The sequence below is a fragment of the Vidua macroura genome, chromosome 11 (genome assembly GCF_024509145.1).
Source record: "Vidua macroura isolate BioBank_ID:100142 chromosome 11, ASM2450914v1, whole genome shotgun sequence".
In the NCBI taxonomy this organism is placed as follows: domain Eukaryota; kingdom Metazoa; phylum Chordata; class Aves; order Passeriformes; family Viduidae; genus Vidua; species Vidua macroura.
Genome location: NC_071581.1, coordinates 4,701,789 through 4,719,975, shown reverse-complemented (window position 1 = coordinate 4,719,975; position 18,187 = coordinate 4,701,789). Strand labels below are relative to the sequence as shown.

At 46.7% G+C, this 18,187-nt stretch overlaps 1 long non-coding RNA gene across 1 annotated transcript; it reads left to right on the top strand.

Annotated features, from left to right (window-relative positions):
• The first annotated feature begins 2,440 nt into the window (after positions 1 to 2,440).
• On the top strand, positions 2,441 to 14,144 carry LOC128813031 (uncharacterized). The gene is made up of 3 exons (XR_008438891.1): positions 2,441 to 2,801; positions 2,950 to 3,033; positions 13,782 to 14,144. It is a non-coding gene; the product is annotated as an uncharacterized LOC128813031 (long non-coding RNA).
• The last annotated feature ends 4,043 nt before the right edge of the window (positions 14,145 to 18,187 follow it).

The following is an 18,187-nucleotide window of genomic DNA, read 5'->3' as shown; positions in this document are numbered from 1 at the left end:
GAGTGCTCAAATATGACCCTGAACAGCTGCACTGGGGTTCTCACCCACATGGGCCCTGTGGGTTTTGGGCTCCATGTAAGCTCAGCCCCCAGTCTTTAGTCCTCATTTGAGGCACCTCACAGGTGTCCTTGTCCTGTCTCTGGTGGTGCACATGTGGCACATCTGATGTCCCATCTGCTCGGAGGGTGGCTCAATGACTCCTCAAATGCACATTTGTGCTTGGAGCTGTCTTTGGCCACATCTGCCCACTTAGCCCTGTGTCACAGCCCTGCTGTCACTTGTCTCAGCCCCCATCTCCTTGTGCTTCTGTCTGGACTTTCTGTTTGGGCCCTGTTCCTGTTTCACCACTTGAATTACTCGAGACAGCCACTGGATCTTGCCCCCAGCAGCAGTCCCTGTGTGCTGTGCTCAGATCCAGCACAGCTGCTCTTGGGGAGCCTCCCTGGCTCCCTCCCCATCCCCCAGGGAGCAGCTGGCCCTGGCTGCTTCCTGACATGGAAAATGCTGTGTCTGTCTTGGGTGGTGTGGTTTCCATCCTGGGAAAACGATTGCATCTCCCCAAAAGCAATCTCAGCAGGGTAATGACAGAAACAAAAGGCAAGTTGTTGGGAGCACCCAAATTACAGCTCCTGGGAATGGAATGGCAGGTGAATACTGTTGAATGTCAAGCTAAAACAAAGAGACTTGAACTTCTGAGCTGAAAACTCTGCATTTTTCCCTATCACACAAGAGCTTTGCATTTCAGTTTCAATTCTAGTGCAGTTTCAATTCTAGTATTTTGCAATACATCATTTTCTACTGAAAAGAAATATAATATGAAATAGTTTGGTTTTTTTTTTTTTTTCCCTATCAGGCCTTGATCTCTGAATGATGAACTATATTTCAACCAAACAACTTGGAATTGAAGAGGTCTAATTTCTTGCAATTATCTGATTCATATGCCAGTACTAATTAAAATTGGGAACATGATACCCTGTCCTTAGCACCTGTCTGCTCTCCAAGTGATAGAAGGCTGGGAGAAATATTCCAGTAAGAACCAGAACAGCAATTTTTGCTAGAAAAATAAGTAATATTCATATGAAATAGTATTCTTCAGCTCTGGCACCCTTTCTAGATCACAGTATTTATGTATACAGACTTTAGGCAGTTGCATTAGAAAGGATTGCTCTAGTGCTGAAAATAGTAATTAATGCAAAATAAAGAAATGTAGGGGGAGGAAATAAGCTATCTTCCCAGATTTTAGTGATCTAATTAAAAAGATCCTGCATTTCTAAATAAATACAAAATGAAATTGTCCTAATTCTTACTTTTAAACTGGTAGAAAAGAGCTTTGGTGTTTGACAGGACCTGAGGAGTGCAGCTAAAGTGGAAATAGCAAATTTTCATAGAAGATTTTTCTTCCTGTCAGCTGCTTTCCACGGTTTTAACCTCAATCAAAGTACCCTGATGTTCACTTTCAAGGTCCGTGTGGTAGCTGTTGAATGTATTATTCTCCTAAATGATACCTGGGTTTGTACTGGAGTTATCAAATGTATTATTAGACATTTAGGCATGTATTTTCAGTTTTGCTCTTTTATGCTTGCTCAGGGTAAAATATTTTTCCAAGACAGGAATGAACTGTAGCTTCTAGTCTGGGATGAGATCCATGTGTAGCACAGGGAGGAATCTGTGTGTTGTTCTGTAAAGTAAATGCTGAGGAGCCGAAGTGTCGGTGTTGGCTGAAGTCACAGTCCACCCAAACACAGTGCAGAAAAAAAAAGGTCCATATTCACAGAACCACAGAATTGTTAGGGTTGGAAGGGACCTTTGGAGATCCTCCAGTCCAACCCCCCTGCCAGGGCAGGGTCACCTGGAGCAGGTGACACAGGGACATGCCCAGGTGGCTTTGGAATGTCTCCAGAGAGGGAGAGTCCGTGCCCTCCCTGGGCACCTGCTCCAGTGCTCTGCCACCCTCCAAGTTCTTCCCCATGTTGATGTGGAGCTCGTTGTGGTTTTGTTTATGTCCATTACTCCCTGTCCTGTCCCTGGGCACCCCTGGAAAGAGTCTGGCACCACCCTCTGCCAGCCCTTGGAGATATTGGTGAGGATTAATGACATCCCTCTCAGGCTTTTCTCCTCCAGACTGACCAGGCCCAGCTCCCACAGCTTCTCCTCATCAGAGAGATGCTCCAGACCCCAAATCATCCTTGTGGCCTCTGCTGGACCCTCCCCAGCAGCTCCTTGTCTTTCTTGAGCTGTTGAGCCCAGAATTGAACCCAGCACTCCAGCTGGGCCTCAGTGGCCGAGTATTGTGGGAAATTTAGGATTCTTGTATACCTGATGAATATGATTAAATAGAAGTTGTTTATTGTTTATATTACATACACTTTTATAGATTTTACAAACTGTTAAGTACACTTTCCTTGACTGATGTTTTTGCCTTGCTCTCTCAATTTCTGTTTTTATTTCTTAGTATCTGTGATTAGTTACAGTTTAGATGTTTTACAGTCTTCTGTTCCTTAATTTTTGTGATTCTGATATTTAGTTTTTCAGTTTCTTCGTTCTTATTTTAGCACAGTTTATGTCTTGGTAACCTTGATGAATTCCACAGTGCCCTGAGAAAATTCTGGTAAGAACAGTTACAAGCAGTGGCTGGTGCACACTGAGGCCTAAGTTGTTCAGAGACATTGCTACAGCTGGGCAGAGCGGGAGTCTCCCCTCTCCAACCTGCTGGAAATGCTCTTCCTGAGGCCCCCCTGGATCCCTTTGTCCCTCCTGGCTGCAAGGACCACGAGTCCACTTGTGACCCACCAGGACCCCAGGTCTTTCTCCAGAGAGCTGCTCCCGCAGGCCAGCCCCAGCCTGAGCTGTGCTGGGGCAGTTCCCCCCGGGTTCACCCATCTCTGGGCAGGCTCTCATCCCTCTGACCGTGGCGTCTGTAGCTCTGAGCTGGCATTTCCTTGCTTTCAGACCTCCTGCTCAGCAGAGCTGGTGGTGAAGAGCTGGATAATTGAGTCCTCACACGTAACACAGTTTAATCCCATCAGCACTCACGTGAGAGCCAAGGGCTCTGGGTTCCAGCTGCGTGGGTTTATCAGAGCAGGGAGCCCTTGGGCAAAGCTTGACTAAGCAACTCTTTCCAACATGTGATATGGCTGACCTTGAAATTCCGTCAGTCTTTATCTACGTGGAGCAACTGCTCGTTGTGGGAACAATATACACGACACAGGCCTGGAAATAACTTTAAATCTTAAAATATTATTCCTCAATTGACATACCTTCCTTTTTTTTTTTCCCAACAACAAAGCTCTGTAAACCTTTGGTTACTTGGTATATTTGTGCACTATCAGTTATACCAAAATTAAGAGGTTTAAACAGAGCAGTTCCCCATTGTAGCTGTCAGTATTTTATGTAAAATCTGAGCAGGATTAGTCAGCAACAGGATAAAACAAGCCTCTGTATCAGAACTGTATTAGTGTTCATGGTGTTCCTACTGTTGACTAAATGCTGGAAAGTCTTTAGGAGACCAATAGTAACCATTTGATATTTTCAGAATGATAGTGGAAAAATAAACTACAATTAAAATGGTTTAAAATAGTTTAAAGACCGTTTTAAAGACCATTTTATATAATAATACATTATTTATTGTGAATGAATAGAATGTATAAATGTAAGTGTTCTGCATTTGCTTATTCCTTTAAAAAGATAGTGCCACTACCAAAAAAATTTGCTTATTATACATTTGAACACATATCTAACTCTCTACTAGCTAGGAAACAAGTTTACAGAAACCCACACAAAATATTCTGAAATGACCTTTCTGAATAATTGAAGATGGCTTTGCATTTTTACCAGCATCTCCATAAACTGAGTATGGCATCAATGACAGTTCACCACAACCTCAGCCATAGAGTAGCATTTACAAACATATTTTGCCGTCGTGTCCACTCAGCGGTCGCTCGAGTGACCCGGCTAGGTGACACGGCGACGGCAGAGGGCACTCCCTTTGGGTTCCCCGAAGGGCTTGCCAGGAGTGCCTCTGGAGGAGCGACGGGACGGCGAGACCACTGAGCAAAGAGGCTGACTCTCCTCGGGGGCAAACGTCAGGTTTTATTGTTAGCTCCAAGAGCTCCAACAGCACCTAACTCAGCCGACCGACGAGAGCCCCGAGAAGGGCTCTGCGGCGACTTATAAAGGGGGGAGTGGAAGGGGAGAACAACCAATAGGGATAAACTGGGGAGTAACTTTCGAGGAAACAGACAGGGATAACAACCTATTAAGGGAAGGTAGGGGAGGGGTCCCTGGTCCTGATCCAATCACTGGACGCCCCTGATGGAAGTTTCCAGGTGGTGGGAATGGGCTGCCGAGTGATGGACAGGGCACCAGGGAGGGGACACAGGAATGACTCAGCAGTTCTGCTGAGTCAAGGGGTAGTCTAAGGGGAGAGTGACAAGGAAGGAACCAAAGGGATATGAGGGAGCAACAGGGGCAAACCATCTTAACAACACGGGTAATAACAATAGTAGAAGCAGATAAAAGCAGACACAATACAACAATTCCCCCTTTTTGTTTTAAACAGAAGGGGATGTAACTTAATGCTTAAACAGAGCTTAAGAATTAAAACGAAGTAAACTCAGTCTGGGGTAAAAACTCAGATTCCGGGTACAGGTCCCCAAACCACGGCTGCTGTGTCGGTGCTGTCTCCTGCCACGGTTGCTTCTCTGTCGGGGTCTCCTCTGGTGGTGTCGACATAGAGACCCGATTCACCTCAACCGTGGTACTTATTAGGCCGACCAGCATCCGTTTAAGGACACTGAACCCGATAAACTAAAATACTCAGAATAAACAAAATTAAAAGTCCCACTCGAAGTAATGACTGTGCCCAACCAGAGAGTCCCCATCCTTCGAAGACACTCCCCAGCCAGTCTCCTGATTCTTTCTTGATGTCTGATATCATGCTTTGCATCTTGTTTATCGTGGCGTGGACGTCCTCAGCATGGGATGTTAAATTCAAGCAACACAGTCCTTCAAACTCCTCACAACGGTGATTATGCAAAAGGAGAAGAAAATCAATTGCCGCCCGATTCTGGAGGGTGGCTTGCCTCGTTATTTCCTCATCTGATAGGAGGTCCGATAGCGCGGCTGAAGTTAAATTCGCTTGCTTAGCTACCCAGCACTCGAGGTGAGCCAATTCCCCGAATGCTTTGGCTACAGCTACCCATGGCAAGAACGCGATAGCCGCAACCCCTTTTGGTTTCGACCAATGGATGATTTCTGAGTCACAATTTGGGTCCAAATCTTTTAGTTCTCTTTTGGGACGTGCCAATTGATGGGTTGCATTCTTCTTTTGCCAATTAGCAATTTGAGTCTTATTGGGAGTGAACAAGCCCAACCGGCCAAAGGTACAGGGGCCTCCGATCAGGTGAGGGGGGATGCCTGCCCAAGCCCTATCCCCACAAATTAAAAAGGTGCCCTTAGGAAGGGAGTGGGGTCGATTGTCGGGGGTGGATCTCGAGGGGCTATGGATTGTCTTTCGGCACCAAAATTTAGCGGTATAATTTAGATTATATTGCCGGATCTCGGCGAAGGGGCGGACTTGGGGGTCAGGATTGACCGCAAAATGGATACAAACGAAGGCTTTTGAGGAACCTAACAGGTCTAATTCCGGGGGAAGGGTTTCTAGGACGGGTAACTTTCTGACCCACTCCTTCCAAGGGTCAACTTCCTTGATGACAAAGGAGCGGGTCTTCCTTCGAGGGGAAACTGACCTTTTAGGAAAAACAAAAGGAAATTCATTTAATCTCAGTGGGATCCCCACGAGGCAGGAAAGCATAGGATTGGCGGCAGAGGAGGTTGATAGGCATATATGATCTTGGTTCATTGCTTTGGCCAGGGTGGTCCAAACGTTGGCCTGTGGCTGAGGAACTATCCACGCCCGCTGGGGATGTATGATGTTCAGCAGCATCACAAACAGGATGGGGCTCATTCCCGATGTTATCGTAGGTTGGGACAACAGCAAAGGAAATCTGTGGGGGAAACTAAAACAAAGCAGAGTTAGGTACTTAAAAATTTTAACTTTTAAAGGGAGGACCTCCGGCGTCGTCTCCTCCTCCACGTCGCATTTCCTACCTGGGAATTACTATCGTTCTTCGGGAGCTTCGGGACATATGGTTTTACAAACTTGGAGGGGACCCACTTCAAACCTGAGGGAGTGGACACGCAAGCGTATCCACGCCCCCAGGTTATCATGTCATAGGGCCCCTCCTGCTCCCACGTCTCCGGATTCTTGACTAGCACAGGAGGTCTGGCCTTTAGGCTGGTTTGCGCACTGTTTGTAAAGTGCCTAGCGATCGGCGGGTTTAGATTTTCAAAAGAGCAATTTAAGAAATTCAACGTGAACAATGCTCTTGACAACCGGACCTGGGGGGGCTCCACCTTCATAGTCGGCTGTTGTTGGTGTAAAATCCTCTTGAGACTCTGGTGAGCCCTTTCCACCACGGCTTGACCTGTCGGGGAGTAGGGGATGCCGGTCTTATGTTCTACTCCCCATTGCTGCAGGAAGCTTCGGAATTCCTTGGATTTGTACGCTGGGCCATTATCTGTTTTGATGACCCTCGGAACGCCGAGCATGGAGAAGGCCTGTACTAGATGTTTTTTTATATCTGCCGCCTTCTCCCCTGCGTGGGCAGAGGCGTACACTGCACCAGAGAAGGTATCAATGGAGACGTGGACGTATTTCAGTCTGCCAAAGGACGCGACATGAGTCACGTCCATCTGCCACACCTCACAGCTGTGCAACCCGCGAGGGTTGGCTCCTGCACTCAAAGAGGGTAGGGAATGCGATTGGCATGAAGGACATGTGGCCACAATTGCCCGTGCCTGTTCACGGGTAAGATGGAATTGACGAACCAGGCCTGGCGCATTCTGATGGAAAAGCTGGTGGCTGATCTTGGCTTGTTGGAACACGTCAGGGAGCGGGGCCATCCTAACTGCTGCAGCCGCAAGGGCATCGGCACGCCGATTGCCCTCAGCGATAAACCCCGGCAGGTCTGTGTGTGACCTTACATGCATCACATAGTATGGTTGCTCTCGGTGGGAGACTAATTTCACCAATTTTGAGAGCAAGTCATACAGAGGGACGTTGGACACCTCCTGCAGTATTGCATTTTCTGCTCTGGAAACTACACCCGCTACATAGGCCGAATCTGTGACCAAATTAAACGGTTCAGAGAACCTCTCAAAGGCTCTGACGACTGCAGCCAACTCAGCTATTTGGGGTGATCCCTCTACCTCGGCAATATCTGCCTCCCACCGCTGAGTCTGAGGATCCCTCCAAGTCACCACTGACTTGTGGGATGCTCCGGATGCGTCGGTAAAAACTGTCAGAGCTTTAAGAGGTGTTTTACTCTGAATACTTTTTACTGACAATGTAAATTGAACTTCCAAATTGAAAATTTTGTGGGCCGGTCTCTGAACAGAGATTTCCCCGGTGTAGCTGTCCAGTGCAAACTGTAGGGCTTCGTTCTCTTGAAGCAAGTGCTCCAACATTCCTTTTGAAAATTGGCCCGATTCCAATTTTAAAGGGATGTGAATACATGTAAAGTCGCAACCTGCTAACTCCCTGATCCGGACCCTCGCTTTCCGGATCAGCTCTGCCACCAGCTCTTGTGGCCGTGTCATTCTCTTGGACCGTTGGTGACTGAGGAAGACCCACTCTATTATAGAGAGTGGGTCCCTCTGGTCCTGGTCCTTCTTCCTACCCTGGATGATCTCCCACTGGAAGATCATCCCGTGGAGGTGTGGCAGCTTACCCAATATGATGAATTTGAAGGGCAGGCCCGGTTGGTAACGGTGGGCCTGCCTGGCAGACATCGTCTCCTGAACCTTTTCCAGTGCAGCTTTCGCCTCTGAGGTAAGAGCCCTAGGAGAACTCGGCTCCTCTCCCCCTTTCAATAGATTGAAAAGGGGGGCTAGGTCTTCGTTGGTAATACCTAGCCAAGGTCTTACCCAATTCAAAGACCCACACAGTTGCTGGACATCCGCGAGAGTCTTGCTATTATTTTTAATAGCCAATTTCTGCGGCACAATGGTCCGCTTATTAATTTCCAGGCCCAGGTACTTCCAAGGCGGCATCCGTTGAACCTTGTCCTCACGAAGCTCGAACCCTGCAGCAATCAACGCATTGATTGTCAGTTCAAGCGCGTGGGTAAGCAGATCGTCGGTGGGGGCACAAACAAGAATATCATCCATGTAATGGTGTATGATTACGCCCTCGACGGCTGCACGGACAGGGGACAGCAAGGAAGAGACATACCATTGGCAAATAGATGGACTGTTCTTCATCCCCTGAGGGAGAACTTTCCAATGGTATCTCTTCCTTGGGGCTTCCCGGTTGATGGTAGGAACCGAGAAGGCAAAACGTGGAGCATCATCAGGGTGTAAGGGAATTTGGAAGAAACAATTTTTTATGTCGACTATTGCCAAATTCCAATTTTCAGGGAGCATCGCAGGGGACGGCATCCCAGGTTGGAGAGAGCCCATATCTTCAATTACTTTATTGATTTCTTGGAGGTCGTGAAGAAGCCGCCACTCGTCTTTGCCTGGTTTTTTGATGACAAAGACGGGGGAATTCCAAGGAGATGCTGTTTCCTGGATATTCCCTTTGGCTAATTGCTCCGCCACGAGCTCCTCAAGCGCCTTTAATTTTTGCTTACTAAGCGGCCACTGCTCTACCCATACTGGAACATCAGTTTTCCAATTCAGTTTCTGGGTAGGGCGCTCATCAGTGACCGCCGCCCGAAAAACCTGGGGAGTCGGGATATCAATTGTGACTCCCCATTGGGCCATCAGGTCTCTCCCCCACAAGGGCTCCGAATAATCCAACACGAATGGGCGTATAGAAGCCAATTGCCCATTCGGCCCCTCAATTTTTACGATGCTCTTTGATTGTTTTGCCAATTGAATACCCCCTACACCTTGCACATGTCCGGCCACGTTTTGCAACTCCCAATGCGACGGCCATTCCCGAGAGGGAATGATTGTCACATCTGCCCCTGTGTCTAGTAGTCCCTTCATATACTTGTACTCGCCTCCCCGGCGCAGCCCGCACGAAATCCTAGGTTTCTCCCTCCCCAGCACCTGAGTCCAACACACTGTGGGGACAGACCCCAGATGGTCGGGGTCCCCTGGGAGCTCAGGTACTGGGAGAGCTTGGGCGATCACTTGGCCCTTTGGCAGGTATACCGGAGGGTGAGTACAGTGCAGCCATACTACCAAGCTCCCCGGATCAGCTGTTACCAGACCCGGGGCAATGGTGATGTCGAGAGGCGTGCGTTTGGTGTCCCCAAGGACGATGTACTTACAATGGAATTTCTTCCAGGTCCCGGGTGTCTCAGTGTCGACCGACACAAACCGCCAATCGCTGTCTCGTAGATGTAAAGGTCCTGTCAAGGCCAACCTAAAAGAGCCAGAAGAAGAATCGATAGTTAAAATGGGGTTAGGATAGTCCGGGTGTTCTCCTAAAGGGAATTCTAACCCCCCAACTTCTCCTGTGCTAGCCATTGATTTGATTGTAGTCAAGTCCGGTGTAGGAATGTCGAGATTCCCAGGTAGGTCCTTTAAGTTCTTGTCCCTCCCCACAGATGATGTCTGACCCACCCCATTTTTGTCCTTGCGCAGGGAGGGACTGCGCTGGCCACTCAGTTTTTTTGTTGAGTCCCCTCCTCAGGAGGGCCCCTTTGCCCCTGTCTCCTTTTGAAATCGAAAAACTCTGTTCTCAAGGGGCAATGCTGCACCCAGTGCCCCTTTTGTCGACATAGATGGCACAACTGGTCCCGGTTGGTTCCTTTCGACGATGGTCCCTGGAACCGCCGAGGTGGAACGGCTGACGGGATGGGAGGCGGCTTGATGTTAACTGCGTCTGCAGCAGAGATCTTTCTGGTAGAGCGGTGGCGGTCCTGCGGCTCCCTCTGCGGAATGTTGACCTTCCTCTCGCAGACCTCCAGCATCGAATGGAGGGTGGGAGTGGGATCCATGGGCAGACTGAGGATGGCGGCTTTGCAGGGCTCGTTGGCGTTGAGCCTCGCCATCTCAGTCAGGATTCCCCGCTTGGCCTCTTCACACGGCACCTGCAGGTCGATGGCCTTCCGCAACCGCTCTACAAAACTTACAAAAGACTCTGAAGGCGACTGTTTAATATATACATAATTGTCTATTGGTGTTTCAGGCTTGAGTTTAAAAAATGCCTTTTCAGCCGCCTTCAAGCTCTGCTGCAGAGCCCCCCTTGGGATCTTCTCGGCCTGTTTTTGCCCTGATACCCAATCTCCCTTCCCACATAACTGGTCAAGTGATAAAATCCGTCCCTCAGCATCTAACGTTGTTTCTTGATTGGCCCACAACTCCGGCAATACCGCTCGGACCTCTCTCTCCCATGCCACCTCCCATAACATAAACTCTGTCTGTGTTAAGAGGCATGAGAAGAGAGCCCTTAGGTCTGCCGGAGTGTATTCACTTGCTGTTCAAGTGGCCTTTAATAAGCCCCTAAAATACTCACTCTCTCTTTTAAATTGCTTTTGGGCCTTACACAATTCCTTGATGGTTTGCTGAGAGATCGGTGACCATTGGGCAAGGAGTCTTCCCTCCGGCTGCGGGACATATGACACCGGTGCAGCCGAAAGGGTAGAAAGGGTACCAGGCAGGCCTGGGTTCCCACCATCCCCCGCCCCGGAAACCAAAGCGTGGGAACCGGAAGAGGGGTCGTGGGAACCGTGGGAATCAGGGGCGGGACCGGAAGGGACAACAATGGGACCAGTGGGAGGGGCATTGGGTGATGTCACCTTTGGGTGGGTGGTGTCGGTGGGAGGAGAGGTAGGAGGAGTGAGAAAACCAGAGGATAGGGAGGGGTCAGGTTCCGAAAGGATGGGGCTTTGGGGAAGAGAGGGAGGAGAAGGGGGAGGATCACGGGGAGATGGATCATGGGGAGAAGGAGGACAAGTGGCGGGAGACGCCACGTGGCGCCTGCCATCTTGCGCCCCCCGGGGGCCATTTTGAGGGGAAATGGGATCAGGGACATTAAACGTAACCGAGGGTTTCTTGGACAGGGCTGTACATTTAGGAGAGATTGGGGAATGGGGAAGATCCCGAGCAGTCTGGCCAGGACTGCCCGGGCGGAGGTCACGAGAATTCTGTGGGGAACCGGGGAGACGGTGGCGACCCCGCGCCGAATGGCGGGTTGCTCCCCTCAGAATTCCTGAACGAGGGACAGCGGGAGAGGAAAGAGGGGTAGGATGGGATGAACCGGGTTGCGAACTGGGTTGCGAACTGGGGAGAAGTTTGTCAGCGGGTGGCTGTCCCTGCATTTAATTTTTAACAATATTGCGAATTTGCAAAGCCAAATAAGTAAATTTGGATAGGGATGGATCCCCTAATCTCAGGATCTCATTCCCTACCCTGTCCCAAAACGGCACCTGCAGTAATTTTTGGGCCGAAACATCAGGGAAATGGAGGGACAACCATCGGACAAACTTCTGAACTTCAGATTTTTTAAATTTCTGTTCCCCCCCGGCAAGGATACCCACAACTTGGTAGTAGAGCCTCTTCTGCGAGACAGACAGCCGTGCACCCATACTGTCAGTTGTTACAAGTGTCTCGCAGAATCAACCCCTAGCCAGGAGAAAAGAAACTAACAAAAGGTAGCTTGCCCTAGCCGCCGGGCAACCTACTTAGAGGTTGCTTGGCAACCTGCCCAGAAAAACGAAGGGTAACTTCCCCTCCCCACCCAAAGGGAAGACAAGGAAGGGCCCCGAGACAAAGTGGGCAGCGTTGCTTAGAAACCTCCCCTAACTAGAGAGGGGATACAAAGAATCAACTTACCAAAGTTGCGAATTTTCAAGGCAGGGCAGGAGCTGAAAGTCCGGGACTGGGACAAAATCCTGGGCTAGGGAGCCTCAGTGGGGGTCTGACCTCTCCGGTGCCGGAGAGGCTACCAGACCCTTCCCCGGGAGCGCTACTCCCTAAAACGGAGTCTGCTCCCACCGGGGTAGCTTGACGGCCACAGGTTGAAAGTCCGGAGCCACAGGAGAGCAGCCTAATCCACCAGGAAGATCCTGGAAGAGACGAACGGTCCCCCGCAGCACCCGGTCACCTCCTCCGTGGGGTCCGGCGGTGTTCTCGGGCCCCACGTTGGGCGCCAAGCTGCCGTCGTGTCCACTCAGCGGTCGCTCGAGTGACCCGGTTAGGTGACACGGCGACGGCAGAGGGCACTCCCTTTGGGTTCCCCGAAGGGCTTGCCAGGAGTGCCTCTGGAGGAGCGACGGGACGGCGAGACCACTGAGCAAAGAGGCTGACTCTCCTCGGGGGCAAACGTCAGGTTTTATTGTTAGCTCCAAGAGCTCCAACAGCACCTAACTCAGCCGACCGACGAGAGCCCCGAGAAGGGCTCTGCGGCGACTTATAAAGGGGGGAGTGGAAGGGGAGAACAACCAATAGGGATAAACCGGGGAGTAACTTTCGAGGAAACAGACAGGGATAACAACCTATTAAGGGAAGGTAGGGGAGGGGTCCCTGGTCCTGATCCAATCACTGGACGCCCCTGATGGAAGTTTCCAGGTGGTGGGAATGGGCTGCCGAGTGATGGACAGGGCACCAGGGAGGGGACACAGGAATGACTCAGCAGTTCTGCTGAGTCAAGGGGTAGTCTAAGGGGAGAGTGACAAGGAAGGAACCAAAGGGATATGAGGGAGCAACAGGGGCAAACCATCTTAACAACACGGGTAATAACAATAGTAGAAGCAGATAAAAGCAGACACAATACAACAATATTTAGAGAGCTTTACTGTAAGTAATGAAATTATTAACTAGGACAAATATATCTGAATGTTCAAATGTGCTTTATGAGCTCAATAATTCTCATGGTAAACATATTTTTTTCTGAAGCCCTGGTGGCTAAGAGCTAGACTTTGTGCAATTGTGAAGTGGGTGGGTGATGAAATTGCTGTTTTTCTGTTTTCTTCCTGCATGAGATTGCAGCCTGCATACAGAAAATCTGATACTATATTTCTGGGAAATGTTTTAGTTGTGGCTATTTTCTTTTTTTTTAATAGAATCATAGATGCCTTGTCTTCACCCACTGAACTTCTATATTTTCTTCAACTGTTGTTCCTATGAATATTGGAAAGAATTTTATTGTCTGAACCTGACCCAGTAGAGGAGGAGCAGACTGTCAGAACTGGAAATATGTGACTCAATGGAGAACATCCATTTTTATAAGTTACTTGGGGGCTGAGGCAGGTCCAAGGCAAAACTACTACAAGATTTTAATTTGTCAGTCAACCCTTCTGATTTTTCATTTAATTTCTTGATTGTTCTCACACTTATCCTCCAAAAAACCAAAACCAAAAACCCAGATACACTTCTAAATTGTCTATATTTAGTTTTGCTGTTATCAGTGGAGAAATAACTACAAAATCTGCTGTTCCACCTTTCAGCTGGAAGTGAGGTGGTCGCCTTTCTTCTTGGAAGAGAACCTAAATGTTATGTGTGAAAAACTATTTGTGATATTGAAAATTGTTAGTTAATCACAGCTCTTTTTGGGAACAGGACTAAACATAATGAGAGTATCAATAGGTGTCAAGCTAAAAAAGGAATGTTAAAAATCAATACCAACAGCTGAACTGTTCCAGGGCTAGGGCAATTACAATCTAAGTCAGTTTCTCCAAGTACTCTTAAGTGCTTAATTTGGAAAACCACCATTCTCCTTGTGGGTTAGACTCTTTTATATTCACATATAATCCCCATTTTTTCAGCACTCAGATGCCCAAGCTCCTGAAATTCTGTATTCATCAACATAGGATGAGCTGCTTGGAAATCCCTGTAATATCTGAATGCACTGCCAAGAGGTGTCTGCATGTCACAGTACCCAAAAAGCTTCAGATTGCTCTCAAGGCTGGGGCACTGCTGCAGTTAGATTGAAATGAACTCTGCACTTCTGGATGTCCAGCACCCCTCTGTGAGAGGATATTTATATGGATGCTGATGATGACATTTTCCACCCATTCTCTATCATAACTCTGGGATGCAGGAGAGTGTTCTCATTCTCATGGAAGTCAGCACCTGTGTAGTTCCTGTGTGTGGAGAAACAATTATTGGCTTAGACAATTAACAAAGTAATTGAGACACTTTCCTGGCTGCCAGCGCAGTGGCACAAGACTGGAAAACAGGAGATATTGTGCCCAAGATTCCCCCCCCAAGAAGCTGATTATGCTGCCTCTATAAACATACCATTTGTTTAAAGTCAGCAAATATGTTTCCCTTTCTTGTTTTTTACATTCTTCTCCCACATCATTGATGAAACATTCTCTGTTAACACACTGAGGGCAGGAAATGCTTGGAGCACACAAATTAGACTTCAAGAGCTGTGTTGGTTTTATATTAGGAGTGAGTTGTGCAAAGGAGTATCAGGATAAGGTTATTTAAAACAGTCACTTGTCCTCGATTTCTTCAATGGTCAGTATTTAAACAATTCAAGTGGAATTTCTAAATTATATTCAAAATCTCACATTACTTATATATTTAGGCAACTGCTTTATATTTTTGGATTCTGGTTGTTCTATCACAGCAAAGCTGGACCAGTACATACCACATGAAGATATGGGAGTTTACCATACTTTACTCAGGGAGAGTAAACTGTTTCCAAAATAGAGGGGAAAATTAATTCTTTCAAGTTTAATTTCCTTTTGAGAAATTGTATCAATTCATGGTACCATTGATTTCTGATTTGTACTGCAATAATTTAATTTTTACTTTTACTTTTCATATCAGTAGAAGTAAAAAAAATTGCCTTTTACATTTATCACATCAGATGAAATACTTTCATTCTGAAAACTTTCTACTTCAAATTACTTTGAATTTGAGAGTGAGAAATTATTTTTACTATTGTTACACTGCAAAGCAGGCAATACCTTTCTGATTAAGCCCTTTGAAATGAGCACATGGACATGAATCCCTGTGGTTTGTCTCAGTGTAAAGTGCTCTTTATTCCACATGGAATGGCTTCCAATAATCATTCCTCTGGAGCACAGAAATCCTTTTGTTTCTCTTTCGAACATGCTTATCTTTCTTTCTTAGAAAACTGTGAAACAGAAGTGATGAAGAGAGAGTATTGATTCCCAAGAGAGTGATCAGAACCCAATCTGGGACACCATAAAGGGACAGGAGGATTGGATGCCTGTTTCCATGGGCCATGGGAGTAGATTGTGAATTTTATATCATATTGCCAACAGGTGGATGGAGAGAACATTGTTCCAGGAGTGGAAGTAGTGAGAGCCAAGAGAGTGAAGCTTCCTTTGATGCAATGGCCTTTATGGGATACAGAGTCTGCTCCAAATATCAACAGAAAGGAACCTACTGCATGTAACACATTTACATGAATCCAGCCTATAGGTTGTGATTCCCTCCTGGTGAACTGTGTCCTGCTGCCAGAGGAGGTGCCACTGCAGAGGTGTCTCCTGTTAGTCAAGGGTGTGACAACAAAAAAAAGGGAAAAGGGTCACCAATTTTCCTTGCTGGGGTATGCCCTTAGTCTGAAGTATATTCTTTATAACTATGGCCTTGCAGGGCCTGAAGGAGCTGCAGGAAAGATGGAGAGAGACAATTGCCAAGGGCTGGAGGGACAGGACCCAGGGAATGGCTCCCAGTGCCAGAGGGCAGGGCTGGATGGGATCTTGGCAATGAGGAATTGTTCCCTGTGAGGGTGGGCAGGCCCTGGCCCAGGGTGCCCAGAGCAGCTGGGGCTGCCCCTGGATCCCTGGCAGTGCCCAAGGCCAGGCTGGACACTGGGGCTGGGAGCAGCCTGGCACAGTGGGAGGTGTCCCTGCCATGGCAGGGGTGGAATGGGATCAGCTTTGTGTTCCCTCCAAGCCCAAACCATTCCTTGATTCTACAATGTAGAAAGGCTTGGAAACATAAGAACACTTTTGCAAGGCCTGGGAATAAGTGTTCTACTGCAATTTGGAAGTGTGGAGAAAAATAAAAGGCACTCCAATACTCTGTGCCATTTTTTTGCATCCCATGACCTGGCTGCAGCCTGTATTCCTAAACCTTTTAGGACATCAAAATCTAAGGCAAGCCCTGTCTTTCTAAAATGAAATGAACACCCTCAAACACTTTGAAAATAATTGTTTTTATAGATCCCCTGCACTGTTTCATCTGCGCTGCACTACTGTGGATGCTGTGAGGATGTATCTTCTTGTGCACTCGTAGCCAGGATGAGTGAAGTCTTGAAGAATTTCCTTGGTGGGCTCTGCCATCTGCTGTGGATCAAAGGTCAGCAAGTCTCTGAATAGTAAATATCACACAGCAAAATTTCATAGGAAGAAGCTTCAGATTAAATTAGTTTTAAGATTTAAATGAATTAAGCAAAAATATGTCTGTCACAATAGTTCTGAATGCCAACTCTGCTGCCTAGAAAAAGTTCTTTATTACCAAGCTTGAAAGAAAATGTTATCTCTTAGTTATTCCATTGTTAAAAGGTTAAAAGTTCACACAGTTAGAATGCTCAGGTCAGATTTGCATCATCTTCCTGCCACATTCATGAGTTCAGCAGTAATTCCATAAACAGCTTAATTTTTTGCTCATAAGCTGGGATTCCAGTTAGAAGATTTAATGACAAAGCCTATTTTGGGCACTTTTTTTAATACTGTGGTGTGGTGGCAGCACACTAATGTAATGTTTTGTGATTCAAAATGTGCAGAATTAAGTTTATCTAGTATGTAGGAAACTAATCACAAGAAATGAGGAAAAAGATACATAATTATTTTATACATTGTTTCAATGAAATATTGTGCTGCATTGCAAAAATGTAGAAAGGCAGGACATAGATTTGTTTAATACAGTTTATACATGTATACTCTTTTCAGCTTTCTAAACAGGAAATTAAAATTTTCAGGAATGTGATTTCTCTGTTTTGAAAGGTATTCAAAGGAAAGCAGACTGTCAGTGCAGATAGCTGTATATTGATTTTTAGGTTTTGGTTGAAAAGCCAAACTAAGAACATAAAAGGCGTAACTTGATACTGTGATAAAGAAATGGGAATTCTGCATCCTATGCAGAACAGACCAGGAGTGTCTATCAGTTCTGTGCCTCCTGTGATGGAATCTCATCATTAAACAAAGATTTCAATTGGAGAAACATTTTCAAAGCGTGTTCTAATTAACCAGGATTTACTGATATTGTTGAGCATCCTGGTACTGCCTAGGAAAATTGGAGGTACTTGGTTCCAACTCTTCCCATGGTCAGCTGGAAGATGGAAAGACATTTCTTGGTCTGAGTGAAAAAACAGCTGCAGTTTAATTGGAGATGTCTGTAAATTTAGTCTTACCAAACTGTTTTTCCTCATGCAGGAGAAGATTGAGGTAAAATAATTTTGTTTCTTTGTACAGTTTCCCTGGGTGATATAATTCCTAATGAACACAACCTATGCTGGTTGAGTCCACCTATGGCAAGGCTGTGTCAGACCCAGGGAGGAGTAAATGGAGTAGTAATTAAGCAAGTTACTATTTTAAATCTCTATCTAAGTGTGGTTTGGTGCTTTGCCATTTTAAAGTCTTTGTCTTTGTATAAAAGGATCAGTTTTCCTCCTCTGTCAAAATATTATTGTAAAGATCATATGGCATTGACTATCCTGATCATAAGAACTTCTTTCTGTATTTTCCTACTTCAGAAATCAGTAAAATAACAGTACTATGACAATTGTCAAAGACAGTTTTCCTTTCAAAATGATGGTGACTCCTATTATAATAATCAAGGCTGCCCTATATTCACTGCCCTCTGAACACCCCTTCTAGCTTTTTACTTTGGGCTGGGAAGATGTCAGAGAAACAAGTGTGAAAGATCATCAGAGCAGGTGGAATAATATTGGATTTACTTGTATTTCCTTTTCACCACCCAGTGAACCTTTTCATAGTTTAATGCAGAAAAATGAAGCCCCACCCTGCCCCAGTCAGGATCTGATTTTAGTGTCACCTGCTGGAGCATGGAGGTGGGACCAGATGATCCATTGCTGTCCCTTCCAGCCTGACCCCTTCTGGGATCCTCTGGTCCCTCTGTGATCCCACTGATTCCATTTTTTGTTCTGCTTTTGTGTTTTTGCTGTGATTCTTGTCCTACTCAAGCTATTGAATTCTTGAATTCATATAAGAAAGTTGTGACCAGT